Consider the following 18,874-nt stretch of genomic DNA (forward strand, 5'->3'; position numbering starts at 1 on the left):
CTCTCTTGACAGTTTCAGCTGAGACCTCAAAGCTGAAAGTGTCAGGTACCAAGGACCCTGATGTTCTAATGGGGGGTTCTAGGCCATCTGAATAGGATTTACAAATGAGGGGTTCCCAAATTTCTTCCTTGATCTTTAGCCCAGCAAAACTATGTGGACCCTATGAGAGTTCATCAAGGAGAATTTCTTCAGAGATATTATGATCCTGGTTTTCTCCTCTTCCTCACAAGGGAGAGCAGGTGGTACTTTTCACACAAATCTGGTGAGGCAGGCTCCTAGGGAATCCTTGCAGAGCCTAGCACCTGCTCCTTGGGTTGGGTTTTCTGACTTATGCCTGGAAAGGTAACTGAGACTAGAGCTGCCTCAGATGACAGAGTGAGGACAGACTTAGAGGGAAAGAAACACCCCTGGTTGCTCCCTCAGCGTGGTAGGATGGTTAAGCATGTATGTTCTGACTGAAGTGCTTCTGCTTTAGTTCAAATCTCACCTCTACCACTTACTGAGTGTTCATTGTTGTGTAACTAATTTTTCTGTGGTTCTGTGGAAATAATTCAAAGAAGTTGTGTGATAATAAAATAAATTGGAGTTTCTTAAGTGCTTGGAACAGGATTATTGTTTCTTTCTCACAAGCTAGGTAGATATTTCTGAGGACACACAGAGAAAGTTGGATTTGAGTTATCTGAAAAGGTAGCGGGAATAAGAAGGTCATTAGAGGGGCAAGGGACACAGCAGGGAGAGCCTCTATGGGACATCTGGAAGCAGGGACTGAGGAAGGTGTCATACACAGTCAACTAGAGAAGACATGCCACATGGAGTCTGCAGCGGGATCTCTTGATAATGGCAGGTGTCTTTGAAGAACCCTCAAATACACCCTAAAAATTACTAACTTTTGAAGATCTGCCCACATGCATGGACAGCTAAGAGAGAACTACATGATACCACTTCCCCTTCTTTTTTTTTTTTTCTATCTGTACCCCCTCCCCCAGATAAAAGGAACAGCTTTGTGATGGGAGAGGAATGCAAAAGCCAGGAAGAATAATCAAATAGACCTGAGCAAAGCTGATCCCTTCCCAAAACTTTAGTTATGAATTAGACAAAAGAGTGAAGCTTTGGAATTGATATGAACTGCATTATGCCTCCCATCCCCACCGTGCCCACAAATTCACCTGTTGAAGCAGTAACCCCCAAAGTGACAATGGGGCTTATTTGAAGACAGGGCTTTTAGGAGGTATTAAGGTTAAATGAGGTCATAAGAGTGGGGTTTAATTCATTTGGATTGGGGATCTAACAAGAAGAGGAAGAGAGAGACCAGTCTCTCTCTTTTTTTCTCTCTGCCAGGTGTAGACACAAGAAGGTGCCGATCTGCAAGCCAGGAAGAGTACCCTATCCAGGACCCAAATTGACTGGCACCCTGATCCTAGACGTCTCAGCCTCCAGAACTGTGAGAAACAAACATTAAGCTTTTTCATGGCTGAAAAATTAGACTATTCACTCACACTATTCATTAATATCTAATAGGAGCTGGAAAAGCGATACTTTCAACCTAAGGTTCTATCCCAGAACAGGGAAGAAGTATTTGATAGAACAGAGTTAAAAGGGCGGTGGTGAGAAGGAATGACATACTTTTCATGAGTCTAGATATTCAATAATTTGGTTGCATACAACTTCTTTGGACTATGTCTTGTTTCTCTAGAATTATAAAGGAGTTGGATTTGATTGGATTCAAATCCCCATTGCAGCTCAGATATTTTATTCAATGAGTCATTTCCATTTATGTGAAAGAGCTTCAGATATTTTCATGAAAGCAGTTTTTGAAAAGTAAATATGTTAGAACACTTCAAAAGCAAGATGGAGAGAAAAGGAGCACCAAAGAGGACCTTTTAGAGAACTAGAAGTCTTAGGGTTTTTAACCACAAACCACACTTTTCTTAGGTCCAAAACTCCAAGTCACCAGTATTGGCCATTTCATTTAAGAAAGCACCTCACTAGACTAAAAATCATTTAGTGAAATTCCAGTGGTTCCTGACTAACAAGGAGCCACCAGTGTTCTCAAATTTTTTTCTTAATAAACTAAAACTAATTTTAGTGAATGTAAATTAAATTATAAACACCACACACGGAGACAAATACACACATACGCAATGGCTTGACCATAAGGAATTTAGAACTCTAGAACTTCTGGCTAATAAAACGAAACCCCTGATTTCAGGTAGAATATAGCTAACCATCCAAGTTTTAGAAAGTTGCTGTGGCATTCTGAAAGATGAGCAGAGCATTGCGTATTCACTCTTGGGCAGCTCATCCTACTAGTTTTTCTTTAAAGAAAATTATTTCTTTTCTACACCACGTATGTCCCTATGCTTGCGGAAACTGTAATTCCAGTTTTAAAGGTCTGCCATGCACTGATCTGAGGTTTAAAAACATTCCCTTCCAACGTGTTAAAGTCTTATGTTTCTGAGGGGGAGAAACCAATGAAAATGTGCACTGTAAATTCTCAGTTAAAAAGCACCTACCTGCATGAGGGTATTTTCACATTTAAATGTTGCCAGCGATATGTAATTTGCAGGCTGCATGTATAGAAATTCTCCCTTGTAGACCTGTCCAAACCGAGAGCCAGGGTTATTAAAAAGTCTTTGTACCCTTTTCACATAAATCTAGTGTTCCTTATACAAACATTTTTCTCATGTCAGAGTGATTCATAAAGCCTGTAATCCCATGGGTGTAATAGGACACCTCTCAATTATGCATCCCAGGGATGACTAATTTCACAAGCTGAGGGAAAAAGATAAATGCATTAAAGTGTTCTTGCAAAACAAATTTCGGAGAGAGAAAGGGATGAAAAAGGAAGTGAATGTAGAAACTGAAGATTTACTTCACTGCACAGAAAAGAATATTAGATCTGCCTTGGCAGAACTACTTAATTCATAATTCTGCACAAACAACCTCAGTAACAGCACTGCCAAAAGCCTTCCTAATATGCATGTACCTACAAATACCCAGTTTTGTCTCTGGTAACTGCAAAGTATGAGAACTGTATAATAATCACATTTCATAGTGAGTCATGGGTCAGAGAATCTGTGAGGAATTATCTCATTATATTGTTTCATTCAGAATCAGTTCGATTCAGAGGCGTTGTGGTTGGGACTTTTTGGCTTTATCATCAGCAGCTATATGTTGATCCCCTAATGTGTGGGAAGGCACACAGTAGCAAGGTGTAAGCTGGGTTATGACACTCATAAGAACAAGGGCTTTTATAGGAAAAGGCAAATAACCAAATAGAATACTATCATTTGTCTTGGGTGAAAAATCCTAAAGCTGTGCAGAAGTAGATACAATCAGATTGTTGGAAACACTAAAGAAGTCTCCATGGATGAATGAGTAAACAGAACTTTAAAAGAAAGGTAGTCTTTAGATGAGCAGAAGTGAAGAGAGAATGTCTTGGAGAATTACCTCATGTTGAAGAAATGGAACCATATAGGCCTAGATGCTAGAGTATTTAAAGCATGCTTGGAGAAAACTTATATCATGCTTGGAGAAAATTTATATTATTAGATTTAACACTATGAAATTGTTATTTTTGTAGGTAAGAAATGATCAAGTGTCCCCAGTTTTGTGAGATGCAAGTCTTGTATACTAGAAGACAAAGGTAGATATGTGGGTAGGAGCTAGATTATGAAGGAATTGGGAATGTTATGGAAAAGATGCTTGTAGTGAGGCATTTTCTTTAAACCACATCAACAACACAGCATCTGAAATCTAAATAATTATGAATCTTAGAATTTTCTAGGGAAGGGATCTTAGGAAAAACTTAGTTTAACTTCCAACCCTTGAATGACTGTTCATTGTCTTGCTTTTATCATCCTGATGATAATGAATGTACACCTAATTCAGCTAATTCTCTTTTGAGTCAACTATAATGGTTTGTTTGTTTCTTTATTCCTTTGTTTGTGTGTTTGCTTGTTTATTTAATCTTTTTTTTTTAACATCTTTATTGGGGTATAATTGCTTTACAATGGTGTGTTAGTTTCTGCTTTATAACAAAGTGAATCAGTTACACATATGTTCCCATATCTCTTCCCTCTTGCGTCTCCCTGTTTATTTAATCTTGAGCCAAAGATCAGTGCTACAGGCAAGGATAAAACTTTAGGTCATCCCTACAAACATTTGAAGACACCTGATTAAATAGTCCCTTTCTTATTGCTTTTATTTTTGTGACAGTTTCAAGCTCTTCACCATTCTGGATGGTTTCCTTTAGACATGCTCCAATTTGTGAGTTTCTCTGAAAGTTCAACATTCAGCACAACACAGCACAACACACTATGTGGATATTATATTCAGCTAAGTGCCTGTCAATAGATGAATGAATAAAGAAGATGTGGTATATATACAATGGAATACTACTCAGCCATAAAAAAGAATGAAATCTTGCCATTTGTGACAACATGGATGGACCTAGGGGGTATTATGCTAAGTGAGATAAGTCAGACAGAGAAAAACAAATACCATATGATTTCACTTATATGTTGAATCTGAAAAACAAAACAAATTAACAAACACAACAAAACAGGACAGACTCATAGATGCAAAGAACAAATAGGTAGTTGCCAGAGGAAAGGGGATTGGGGGGATAAGTGAAATAGGTGCTGGAAATTAAGAGGTACAAACTTCCAGTTACAAAATAAAGAAGTCACAGGGATGAAATGTACAGCACGGGGGATAGAGTCAGTTATATTGTAATACTTTTGTATGGTGACAGATGGTAACTAGATATATCATGGTCAATTATACGTCAATTAAAAAAATACGTAAATACTAGGAGGAAATTCATCAAAACACTAATGACAGTTATCTCTGGTGGGTGGGGATAATGGATGATTGTTAATTTTTACTTTATGCTTTTATGTATTTCTAGTTGTCTGCAATGAACATGCATTTTTTGTAAAATTAGAAAGAAAACAAATAAATGTCATTAAAAATGAAAAAAAAGTGAAAGAAAAAAAGTACACCACTAAATGATCATTATCTGGATTCACATGAACTATTTAGAAAATAACATTTATGAAATTCACCGAATCTTGCTGCAATCTGACCAATATTTCTCAATCTCAGTCCTAAGTATAGCATGATATGGGTAAGGTATCTTGTCGAAATACTGGCTGACTTTACTTTCAGAATTCTCCATTTCATAAACTCTATCTCAACATTATTATCACAACTTTTGCTTAATGGGTTGTTTCTACAAGGCCCTTTTCCTATATCCCAACACAAATGATAGATTAAAACATGAGTCAGGAAACTTTTTCTGTAAGAGGCCAGATAGACTTTTTGGGCTGTGTGGTCTCTGTTGCAAATACTCACCTTTGCTTGCCACTGCAGAGCAAAAGCAACCATAGACAATGTTAAACAAATGAGTGTGGGTGCATTCCAATAAAACTTTATTTACAAAAACAAGCAGCAAGCTGGTTTGGCCCATAGCAGTAATTTGCTGACCCCTGTATTAATACATTAGTATTAGTACATTGTCAACGATCATATCTGTAAGTTCTGAAGGTATGGAAGAGTCTCTAAAAGAATAACTACAGATGAGAGAACTCAGAGAGGAAATTTGAAGATTAAAATCTTTCCCTGAGGGGAGTAGAAGACTACCCACTTCAAGGAGTCACATGGACAGCTTTAAGGAGAGAATGGATGGTTATCTTCATGTATAAGAGAGTGTGCCTAGCAAATAATGCAAATTTCAACTATTTTGCACTTTTGCTGAGGTTTGGGACAGGTTTCAGTATTGATATTATCCAACTATCACACTCAATTATCTACGGAATTGATATGAAACCAAAAAGTATAAGCTACCACCAGCTTGAAGTATTTCTTAACTTGGCTAGTGACAGTTAGGCGGCCTTGGGCACATGCAGGTAAAACAGTATTTAAAGGTAAAGTGGAAAACTGTGTTCAGCAAACCTTGACCTGTGCACTCACAAAGTACCATTGTGAGTATAAAAATAAACACATGAAACTTCCTCCTCGGGGAAAAGCTAGCCTGTCATATGAACTGAAACAGGAACCAAAAGATTCTTTTAGTAAGGACATTATTTTTCTTTACACTTGTATGGAGTTCATATACCATCTTTCTTCAATTATAAAATAGCATGGATTGTAAGATACACAACTGATTTAGTAACTGCTTTTCAGAAAGAAAAACAAAGCAAACTAAACAAAAACTCTACCATATTAAATCTTCCCATTTATTGTAGAATACATTCTGGCTTTAGAAATTTAAAAAGTGAAAAAACAGCATAATAAAATTTAAAAAATGTTATATGTTATCTCCTCCACTGTCCTCTCCCCACCCCCAAACACACACATATCCCTTGGCTTTAGGGAAAAATAAAACAAGCAGGAGCCTATCATTCATTCTTTGGGAATAATGCAACATAAATGAACTTGCTTGCTTTGTCCCAACCTGTTTATTCTAACATGAAATGAAACCTTATATTTGGATTGTTTTTTAAGTGGATATGAAACTATTAAGAATTCTTTAAAAATAAACTTTTATTTTAGAACAGTTTTAGATTTATAGAGTTATTGCAAATATAGCACAGAGAGTTTTAATGTACCCCTGCCCAGTTTTTAAATTTAGTTCTTGTTTGTTGTTGCTGAGTTTTAAGAGTTATTTGTATTATTTTAGATAGAAGTTCTTTATCAGAAATGTGTATTGCACATATTTTCTCCCAGTTCTTGGTTTGTCTTTTATCTTTCTTAACTGTGTTCTAATTTCCTTTTCCTGTTCTAGGATCTCATCAGTGATACCACATCACATTTAATGGTCGTGTCTCCTTAGGCTTCTCTTGGTTTTCACAGTCTCTCAGACTCTTGTTTTCGATGACCTTGACAGTTTTGCAGATTATTGGTCAGACATTCTGCAGAATGTCCCGCAACTGGGATTTGTAATACATTTAAATTCTTTTCTCAGTTTCTGCATTCCTTTCTGGGATTCCCCCAAACTCCTAAATGATTTATTAAAATTGGTATACATTAAGACTTATTCTTTGTGCTATAAAAGTCTGTGGATTTTGACAGATGCTGAACATCTTGTATTCACCACTGCTGTATCGTACAAAATTAGTTACACTGTCCTGAAAATTCCTATGTTTTGCCTATTCAACCAGCTCTCCTCTGCCACCCACAGAACTCCTGGCAACATACTGATCTGCTTACCATCATTACAGATTTGCATTTTCCAAATGTCATATTCCTATGGAAGCATACAATATGAAGCTTTGTCACGCTGGCTTCTTTCACTTAGCAATAGGCATTTAAGTTTCCTCCATGTCTTTTCATGGCTTATTAGCTCATTTCTTTTCATAGCTGGATAATATTCCTTTTAATGATGTGCCAAGTTTATCCTGTCACCAACTGAAGGAAATCTTGGTTGTGCTCAGTTGTGTTTTTTTGTTTTTTGCGGTACGCGGGCCTCTCACTGCTGTGGCCCCTCCCGCCGCGGAGCACAGGCTCCGGACTCGCAGGCTCAGCGGCCACGGCTCACGGGCCCAGCCACTCCGCGGCATGTGGGACCCTCCCTGACCGGGGCACGAACCCGTGTCCCCTGCATCGGCAGGCCGACCCTCAACCACTGCACCACCAGGGAAGCCCTGTGCTCCGCTTTTGATGATCATAAATAAAGTCCTTCTAAATGTTTGTGTGTATGTTTTTATGAGTATGTTTTCAACTTATTTGAGGAAATACCTAGGAGAGCAATTGGTGAATCTTATGGTAAGCCTATATTTAGCTTTGCAGGAAACTGTCAAAGTATCATCTGAAGTGGCTGTACCATTTTGCATTACCACCAGCAATGAATAAGAGTTTCTGTTGCTCCACATCATCACAAACATTTCGTGTTGTCAGTGTTTTGGATTTTCTCCATTTTAATAAGTGTATAGTGATATTTCATTATTGTTTTAATTTGTAATTCCTTAGTGATAAATAATGCTGATCATCTTTTCACTTGCTTATTTTCCATGTGCATATTTTCTTTGTTGAAGTGTCTGTTCAGATCTTTTGTCTATTTTAAAATTGGGCTATTTGTTTTCTTTTGGTTGAGTTTTAAATGTTACTTGTGTATTTTGGATATATATAATTTATCAGATATATGTTTTACAAATAATTTCTCCCAGCCTGTGGGTTGTCTTTCCATTCTTTAAATAGTGTTTTCTATAGTACAGTTTTTCATTTTTTTAAACTATTTTTATTATGCTAAAATATCTATAACAAAATTTTCCATTTTAGTCACTTTTAAGTGTACAAGTCAGTGGCATGAATTACATCCTCAATATTGCGCAACCATCACCACTCAATTTCCAAAGTTTTTCATCACTGCAAACAGTAATATCGTACCTATTAAGAAATACCTCATTCCCCAGTCTGCCCTACCCCCAACCTCTGATAAGCTCGAATCCACTTTCTGTCTCTATAAATTTGCCTATTCAAGATATTTCATATAAATGGAGTCATAAAAATGCAATATTTGTCCTTTTGTGTCTGGCTTATTTTATTTAGCAAAATGTTTCCAAGGTTGTCGCATGTATCAGAGCTTAATTTCTCTTAATGGCTGAGCATATTCCATTGTATCTACATACCACATTTTGTTTATCCATTCATCTGTTCATGGGCACTGTGTTGTTTTCATCTTTTGGCTTCTGTGAGTAATATTGCTATGAACATTGGCAAACAAGTCTTTGTTTGAGCCCCAGTTTTCAATTCTTTTGGATATATACCTGGAAGTATAATTACTAGGTCACATGGTACTTCTAGGTTTAACTTTTTGAGGAGAAACCAAACTGTTTTCCACAATGGCTGCACCATTTATTATGTATTCCCACCAGCAGTGCATGATGGTTCCAATTTCTCCAGATTCTCACCAACACTTGTTATTTGCTGTTAGTTTTTTAAAAAATAATAGACATCCTAATGGGTATGATATATATCTCATGGTAGTTTTGACTTGCATTTTACTCAAGACTAATTACATTGAGCATCTTTTCATGTGCTTATTTACCATTTGTGTGTTTGTATATCTTTTTGGAAAATATCTTATTCAAGCCCTCAAACTCTTTTTACTTGTTTTGGGTTACTGAGTTGTCACAGCTGTCACATCTTTTGGATATTAATCCCATATTAGAGGTATGATTTACAAATATTTTCTCCCATTCTGTAGGTTGTCTTTTTTTTTTTTTTAATTTAGACCTTCTTTTTTTTAGAGCAGTTTTAGGTTGACAGCAAAATCGAGGGGAAGGTACAGAGATTTTTCCATGTGTTCCCTGTCCCCACACATGTGCAGCCTCCCTCATCATCAGTGTCCCTCATGAGAGTGGTACATTAGTGACAATGGGTGAACCTACATTAATACATCATAATCACCTAAAGATCATAACTTATTCTGCAATTCACTCTTCTTGTTGTACATTCTGTGGATTTGGACAAATCTATAACAACACGTATCCATCATTATGGTATCATACAAAGTATTTTCACTGTCCTAAAAATCCTAACGCTCTACCTATTCATCCCACCCTCCCCATAACTTCTGGCACCCCCTGATCTTTTTATTGTTTCCATTTTATTGTTTCCATTTATTGTTTCCATAGCTTTGCCTTTTCCAGAATGTTCACATGGTTGGAACACAGCCTTTTCAGGTTTACTTCTTTCACTTAGTAATATGCATTCAAGTTTCCTCCATGTCTTTTCATGGCTTGATAGCTCACTTATTTGCAGTGCTGGATAATATTCCACTGCCTGGATGGAACAGTTTATCTGTACATTCACCTACTGGAGGACATTTGGTTGCTTTCAAGTTTTGTCAATTATGAATATAAGCATCTGTATGCAGGTTCTGTGCAGACAGAAGTTTTCAACTTGTTTGGATAAAACCTAGGAGTGCAGTGCTGGATAATTTGGTCAGAGTATGTTTAATTCTGTAAGAGACAACCAAACAGTCTTCCAAAGTGGCTGTAACATTTTGCATCCCACTAGCAATGAATGAGAATTCTTATTGCTCTACATTCTTGCCAGCATTTGTTGTAGTCACTGTTCTGGATTTTGACCATTCTAATAGATGTGTAATGATACATCATTGTTTTAATTTGCATTTCCCTGTTGGCATATAATATGGAGTACCTTTTCACATGCTTATATGTTATCTGCATTTCTTCCTTGGACAGTTAAGGTCCATTTTTAAATCGGGTTGTTTGTTTTCTTACTACTGAATTTAATTAGTGTTGAGTTTTAAGAGTTTTGCATGTTTTGGATAACAGTCCTTTATCAGGTATATTTTTTGCAAATATTCTCTCCCAGTCTGTGTGGCTTGTCTTATTCTCTTGACATTGTCTTTTGAAGAGCAGAAGTTTTTAATTTTAATGAAGTTTGGCTTGTCAATTATTTTTTTCATGGATTGTACCATTGGTGTCATACTTTAAAAGTCATTACCATAACAAAGGTCATCTAGGTTTTCTCCTACGTTATCGTCTAGGAATTTTATATAGTTTTGCATTTTTTTACATTTAGGATTGTGATCCATTTTGAGTTAAGTTTTGTGAAGGGTGTAAGGTCTTTGTTTAGATTCATTATTTTGCATGTGTTTGTCCAGTTGTTTCCGCACCATTTGTTGAATGGGTTGTCTTTTCACTCTCTTGATAGTGCCCTTTGATGAACCAAAGGTTTAAATTTTAATCAAGTCCAATTTCTGTTTTCTTTTTAAAAAATCTTTGTATATGTGCATGGTAAGGGTCCAGTTTCATTCTTTTACATGTTGATTTACCATTTTCTGGAAAAATTTGTTCAAGGACTTTTCTTTCCCCATTGAGCGGTCTCCTCATCCTTGTCAAAAATCAGTTGACCATAGAGGCGAGTTTATTTTTATGTTCTCAATTCTATTCTATTGGTCTATTTGTCTATTCTTATGCCAGAACCACAAGTTTCGATTACTTTAACTTTTTAGTACATTTTGAAATCAGGAAGTGTAAGTCCTTCAGCTTTGTTATTTTTCAAATATGTTATTACTATTCAGGGTTCCCTTGGAATTCCATGTGAATTTTAGCATTTGTCCATTTCTGCAAAAAAACCGGCATTGGGGTTTTGATAGAGATTGCCTCAGCAACAGGTAAGTGGAGGTAGGATGTGAAATGCTGACATCTTGCCCCTGTTAGGAAGATAAACTTCTAACTGGAAGCTGGGGAGGGAAGGAAGCCCTGTATTCTCAGGTGCATCTCTCTTTCACTGACTTGGGGGAGGGGAGAGGAAACCCATCTTGTTTCAAATGCCACAGATTCTCACTGTTCTTAGTGAGTTTTAGTAGATTTTCTTGAATAAGTGTTTCTTCATTTGCTGTATGCCTTTAAGGCCATTTCCAAAGACTTTGAATGGTTGTTTCTTTAAAAATATTTTTTTACCAGGTTCCCTGGAGGTGGGGTCAGCAATGCTCCTCACACTGTCATACTGTAAGTGGAATTCTCCTTAAATATAACTTTAATATAACATTTATAACTTGTTAAACTCTTCAGAAAGCAGATTTGTCCCTTCACAGAGAACCAATTTGAATCATGAATTTGTTCATAAGTACTTATTATAAATTGGTCTGTGGCATCTTTCCCAACAAAGTCAAAGCTTTGGGTATTTATAGTAAAACTGGTGTCTTTTTTTTGGTAAATTAGCGATTTAAGTTATGGTTTGATTTTTGTAATTCAAAAATTTTAATTGAAGCGTTGTGTACAGACTGTAAAGATCTGCAAGGAAAGATGGTAATTTGACTAATTTCACGAAATATATTTCCCTTTTTATTTATAATGCATTAATATATATTTATTATTAAATGTTTAAATAATGCACTTCTGTATTCCCATAGAACTTTAACGCATTTGTATACATACATACTTATGTATAATTCAAAAATAAATGCATCTGTTTTCTGCAACTTCATTTTTTTCACTTCACAATAGCTCTTAGAAAATTTTACTTGTTAGTTGTTATGTATCTTCTTTATGTTTTTCTTTAATGGCTGCAAAATATTTCATAATGTGGATCACCTTATTTCTTTAAGACACTCCCTTATTGATGAACATTTAGGTTTCGTTTTTTAAAAATTTTAATTATAATTATTTGGAATTAGAATTTATTGAACATTACTCATCTAAGTGGATTTGGGTTCTGTCTGACTATAGAACCCAGAATCTAAATTATCTCAACATTTTGCTCCCTATTAGGGGTAATATCATATTTGAGTTCTTAACACATATACTTTTATGCATAATGAGAAACTAGATTTTTAGAATAGGTTCCTAGAATCATAACTACTGGAATTTATACTGATATTAATGTTTAAAATAAGAAATGTTCTAGCTAAACGGCCTTCTAAAAAGGCATTACCACACAATACTCCCACCAACAGTTTATGTATCCATTTTCTCTCCAATGCTGGATATTAAAAATCTTATAAATATTTTGCTAATCTAATGGGTCAGAAAAAGATATAAGTTTTTTATTTTTATCTCCCTTATTATCAAGGAAGTAAACTATCTTTTCATATGTTTATCTGCCATATGCATTTTTTGTTCTTTCATTCATTTTTCTATTTGGTTGCCCTTTCATATTGATTATAAGAGCTCTTTATATATTCTGAGTGTTAATCCTTCCTCATATTTCCTTTATTTATTGTTGCCCAATTTATAATTTCTCTTAACTTTAAGGAATCTTTTCTACAGAAAATACTGAATATTTTTATGATGAATGCTTGCATTTATGTTTTAGAAAAATCTTCCCCAATCAAAGTTATAGATGTGTATAACTACAGTGCATTTTGCTTTTATGGTTGTTAATATGTGGTTCTTATGTGGGTTTAACATTTAGTTCTTTTATCTCCTTGGAACTGTTTTATATGTATTGTGTGAGGGAGAAATCTAACTTTATTTTTTACAAACATTTAACTGATTTTCCCAACATTATTTTTGAAGTTGTCAACTCCATAACTTTTTAAACAAAATATAAAAATAATTTTTTTTTGTCTACATAAAACATTTCTTATGATCTTTTACTATAGGATTTTTTACACCAAAACATTACAATCATATTTCATTTACATATAAACCTGAAGCTGGAAAACATGTTTTGGTAGTTTTATCATTAAAATATTTGTATTCTTTCCTTAGTTTATGGAAAATTCTGTTTCACCAGTAGTTTTAAACATTAGGGTTGTTCCTTTATGGGAGGTGTATTGCCTTTTGGGGGATTCTCAGGTGGTTGGTGAACATGCCTCTTTATTTGGCTTTTCCACTAGGAATTTTATGCCAGAGTTATTTTTAGTTCCTATCTGTCAGCAGATTAAGAGGTTTGATGTAAACTACTTTATCTCAAGGATTTATTCAATTCCTTTAGCCACTTGAAAAATGAAGGTTAATCACAAAACACAAAGAGTCAGTATAGTTTTATTACCTGACTTAAGAGCATCCCATTAAAGGCTAATATTTCCCACTACAGAAAAAAGAAGGTTTATAATTCCCAGGGAATTAACTAAACAAGAGGAGCTGTCTGACCCAGGGAAATTCCTCAGGGGTCCTATACAAGTTCCAAGCATTCTGAAGATTGGTACTCAACCTAGCCTGTTTTTTAAGCCAGTTGCTCTGTGGAAGAAAACATTTTCTCTGATACTTTAAGTTTGATCAATACATAATTTAATGCTGCATATATAGAAATATCTTTCAAATTTACTTAGAAATTTAGGCAGGAGAATGACATTTTGGGAGAGAGGGATTAAGGGGGATTCTTTTAAAGCAATTGGAAAAATGAAATTAATAGTCAAATATAAATGTTCTTCAAATTTAACACTATAACCCAGAAAACTTGCCTATAAATATTCCTGCTGTCTTGACAAACTGAAATCTGTTTTAGCTGTATTAGAAGGACTGCAATTGGTCCTTCTACAATGAAAAAAAAGCATAATTGGTCTATCTTGTAAATTGAACATTTAAGATGAGATTTACTTGGATACGTTTCTCTGTCAATTTGGGGATATTGATTTATTTTGTGAACACTACTGGTTACAGACCAGTCCATCTCCCTGACTTCACATTAGTCTATTTCTAAAATATCTGCATTGTTTTAGATTCAACATATCTGACTGAGTTATCATGTACTACAAACAAATAAATACAGAGTTAAAGAATTTTACTAGATCGGTGAGATAATTTGCATTTTTAAAAAAGATGAATTATGAACTGTTAGTGTGAGCATTAGAAATTATATTATTTTGGTGACTATGTGTGAAATTCTGAACAATTTCTTTCAAGAGACGGATACCTATTTAAAATTTTAACAAGCAGTTCTCACTCTGTTTTTTTTTTTTTTTTTCCCTCATTGCCCTTATCCAGCAGTACATGATTTGCAAGCTCTCTCCTTATTGCTTGGGTTGCAAACACTGTCATGAATTAAATATGTTGCCTATGGAGTATAGCTAATCTATAAACCAACATCATATAATGCAGCTTAACCTTGACTTTCTTTGACAGTTGTCATAAAAATTGCTTTTGGTTTCAATCCAGTCCTGTTTGATAACGATAGTTTGCATTGCTTCTCAGAGCAAATCCTTTCCTATGATCTGAGTGAGGAAGTTCTAGGCTCATTGTATATGTCAGGTCTTCTATTTAGGTAAGTGAAAATAATAGCTGATGCAAAGTCCTTGTTTAAAAAACAGCAGATGTTCCTATGTCTTTGAACAAAGGTCATTAAACAACAACTTAACAACAACTCAACAGCTTTCTTCAGAAAACTTGCATCTCAGAAAAAGCACTTTTGCAAGCATATCCCTAGAGACTGGTATAATGGAAAGATCTAGACTTCAGGCCACATGGATGTTGGATTGAATCCCAGACTCCCACCTGCCTATCAAGGGAATTTTGGCAACAATGAATTTAACTCTTCCATATCTCAGCTCATCCTAGAGTGGGGTTGCAAATGCCAAGTCATAGATTGTTATATGTAACAGGAGAATTACAATATAGAAAGCACCTGGCACAGTGCAAGCAATGGCGGGCCCTTAAACTCTAGATAAGTCATTCCCTGACCAAATTAGCCTCCCTAGGTTTTAACTTACCACTGAGTTTCACAGGATTTTTCCACTGCTGTGCATTCTCAAATTCTACTAAAATAGGACTCAGGACAGAGGAACACTAAGGCAGACAGCCTGGGTGGGGAAGAAATAGAGGGGTAAGGAGGGTTTAGCTCTCTGGGCAGAAATAGGGCTTTATGGAGCTTTCAAAAAATGAATCTCAGCATACTGTCAGCAATCATGGACTATGCTAAGAATACTGGTGTGATGGTTAATTTTACGTGTCAACTTGACTGGGTTAAGGGTTTCCTGGGTGAACAGGAACCGGTCTCAGGATGAGATAAGCATTTGAATCAACAGACCGAGTAAAAATGATGGCCTTCCCCAATGTGGGTGGACATCCTCCAATCCATTTAGTGGCTGAATAGAACAAAGAGAAGGAAGGGTGAATTTTCTCTCTCTTTGAACTGAAAACAATCACATTCTCCTGCCCTCAAACATTGGTGCTCCTGGTTATTGGACCTTCTGACTCAAACCAGGTCTTGTACCATAAGCCTCCCATTCTCGGGCCTTTGGAAAAGAACTGAATCACATCGTCACTGGCTTTCCTGGTTCTCCAGCTTACAAATGGCAGATCATGGGATTTCTAAACCTCTATAATCACGTGAACCTTTTCTTATAATACATCTTCTTTTATATATATCTATGTATCTGTTACTGGTTCTGTTTCTCTGGAGAATCCTGACTAACACAGCTGGGTTTTGGGGTTTTTTTTCTATCTTCAGGTTATATGCAAAACACAGAATTTAGAGTCAGAAAATATGGATTTATGCCCTACCTCCACCTCTTACTACCATGTTCTTGTGAAAATTAATAAAGAAAGGAAACTCACTAAAATGGAGGTGGGAGGCCAGAAGGGGGAGCTCTCATGTAGTACCACTTGAAGTCAATTATAGCAAGAATTGTTAATTACAGATCCAAAAAAGAATCATCAATTTTACATCTCAAGAGGAAAAGACGTACAGTGCATCTCCTATGAGAAATCAACTACCCAGCAACTCGGCCAATGAGAAACTGCCATCATGCTGAACTCTCACTTTTCTCCGATGGATTTTGTTCAAAACAATTCCTCTCAACTTCCTCCTTTTTCTTTATAAAATAATGTTCCTCTTCTTTGTTTCCTCGACTTGCCTATGGTTTTTGTCTTAGCTTGTTTGTCATGAATCGCAATTCTCTGCTATTCCTAAACAAACCCATTTTTGTTGGTAAAAAAACGGTTTTGTTTCTAAGGTCGACATTCTTAAGCAAATATCTTCACCTATTTAGGCCTCAGTTTTCTCATCTGTAAATCGGCAACAAAAATATTTTACGCTATGTTTAGTTCAAATGATTATTAAGAGAATCATATGTAATTAGTGTATGAGATATGTCTTTGAAAGTATAAATTGTTATACATGTTGTTAGCTATTATTTCTTGGTCTGGATAAATAAACCATATATCATATACCAAGGAGATATAAGAATTAAGACAAATTGATTATATTTTAAAATGCTACATAAATCTTCAAGGGAAAAATTCTCAAGGAAATAGATATTTTCAAAATATAAACCAGTTTATGTTGGCCATATAAAAATTCTCATAGATTTATAACACACACACACACACACACACACAAACACACTCTCTTCATTATGAGAAACCCAGGGCTTTTCAGCAAAAAAACCTAGACTGTTTCACTAGAAAAACTAGTGACCTGGAGATTTTATTACCATGGTTTATACTTGTTATTACTATAAATGTAATGTATTGAAATTTTAAGTAATAAAATTTTAAGCTGTTTCAGAAAGTTAAATAAAATACAAAATCCCTTTTTTTAGGTCATTCAGTTAGCCTCCTAATACGGACATAAACTTCAGAGGATTGGACTTTGGACCTTGATTCCTCAAAATAAAGCAAACAGTTTCCCATGACGTTATAACATGATTCAGCCATTGGATAGGTTGCACAAAAAGCTTCATGCAGCACAGCAGAGCAAACATGTTCTAGTTGATGCAATAGTGTAGGGAAGGACAGCATGCATATACATTTAACTATCCAGAGAAGCTCCTTAACTTTAAAATTATGCATGGAACCAGACCACATAGAAACTTCTAATGGACTCCAAAAGAAGACTAATGACAGAAATTAATTAGAGATGGAGAAAGAATAAATACTATTTCTTCAAACAGCATGTACTAAGAATCCAAGGGAACAGATACGTCACTCATTCAGGATACGTTTAATGAGGTTTCAAGAAAGGTTTACCACTCTATTTAAAGATTGGTAGCATGTTTTGGTTACACTTGACGAAGGACACTCTGCTGTTTTCTTTTTCAGTCTGACTGGAATTCTAATTTTTACTATGTCAGAGAGACTCTCAAGTGTTTTTTAAATCCTCTTATAAAAATATTTCTCTATTTGGCACTTAATGTAGATCCAGTCAACCAAAAGTACATCGCATTTTGGGGAAAGAAAAATTAAAACCTAGTTCTAGTCTCTATTATTTTAAATATGCTATATTTACCAAATACTTTTCACTTATTGATATATGTTTTAGGCATCAATATTTCAACGGAACAGGACAGAAAGCCCAGAGATAAACCCACACACATACGGTCACCTTATTTTTGATAAAGGAGGCAAGAATATACAATGGAGAAAAGACAGCTTCTTCAATAAGTGGTGCTGGGAAAACAGGACAGGTACATGTAAAAGAATGAAATTAGAACACTCCCTAACACCATACACAAAAATAAACTCAAAATGGATTAAAGACCTAAATGTAAGACCAGACACTATCAAACTCTTAGAGGAAAACATAGGCAGAACACTCTATGACATAAATCACAGCAAGATCCTTCTCGACCCATCTCCTAGAGAAACGGAAATAAAAACAAAAATAAACAAATGGGACCTAATGAAACTTAAAAGCTTTTGCACAGCAAAGGAAACCATAAACAAGACAAGAAGACAGCCCTCAGAATGGGAGAAAATATTTGCAAATTAAGCAACTGACAAAGGATTAATCTCCAAAATATACAGGCAGCTCATACAGCTCAATACCAAAAAAACAAACAACCCAATCCAAAAATGGGCAGAAGATCTAAATAGACATTTCTCGAAAGAAGATATACAGGTTGCCAACATGAAAGGACGCTCAACATCACTAATCATTAGAGAAATGCAAATCAAAACTACAATGAGGTATCACCTCACACCGGTCAGAATGGCCATCTCAAAAAATCTACAAACAATAAATGCTGGAGAGGGTGTGGAGAAAAGGGAACCCTCTTGCACTGTTGGTGGGAATGTAAATTGATACAGCCACTATGGAGAACAGTACGGAGGTTACTTAAAAAACTAAAAATAGAATTACCGTATGACCCAGCAATCCCACTACTGGGCATATACCCTGAGAAAACCATAATTCAAAAAGAGTCATGTACCAAAATGTTCATTGCAGCTCTATTTACAATAGCCAGGACATGGACGCAACCTAAGTGTCCATTGACAGATGAACGGATAAAGAATATGTGGCACATACATACAATGGAATATTACTCAGGCATAAAAAGAAACAAAATTGAGTTATTTGTAGTGAGGTGGATGGACCTAGAGTCTGTCATACAGAGTGAAGTAAGTCAGAAAGAGAAAAACAAATACCGTATGCTAACACATATATATATGGAATCTAAAAAAAAAAAAATGGTTCTGAAGAACTTAGGGGCAAGATGGGAATAAAGACG

At 35.5% G+C, this 18,874-nt stretch overlaps 1 long non-coding RNA gene across 1 annotated transcript in view; it reads right to left on the reverse strand.

Moving 5' to 3' along the window:
- Positions 1-244: 244 nt before the first annotated feature.
- Positions 245-18,874, reverse strand: part of LOC115802698 (uncharacterized) — an 82,790-nt gene continuing 64,160 nt past the window's right edge. Inside the window, exon 4 of the long non-coding RNA XR_004023223.2 lies at positions 245-2,597. This is a non-coding gene — a long non-coding RNA (uncharacterized LOC115802698). The remainder of the gene's footprint in view (positions 2,598-18,874) is intronic.

This window comes from Delphinapterus leucas, chromosome 4 (assembly GCF_059928025.1).
Source record: "Delphinapterus leucas isolate spDelLeu-1000000601 "Yukka" chromosome 4, BTC_Dleu_Yukka2, whole genome shotgun sequence".
Classification (NCBI taxonomy): Eukaryota; Metazoa; Chordata; class Mammalia; order Artiodactyla; family Monodontidae; genus Delphinapterus; species Delphinapterus leucas.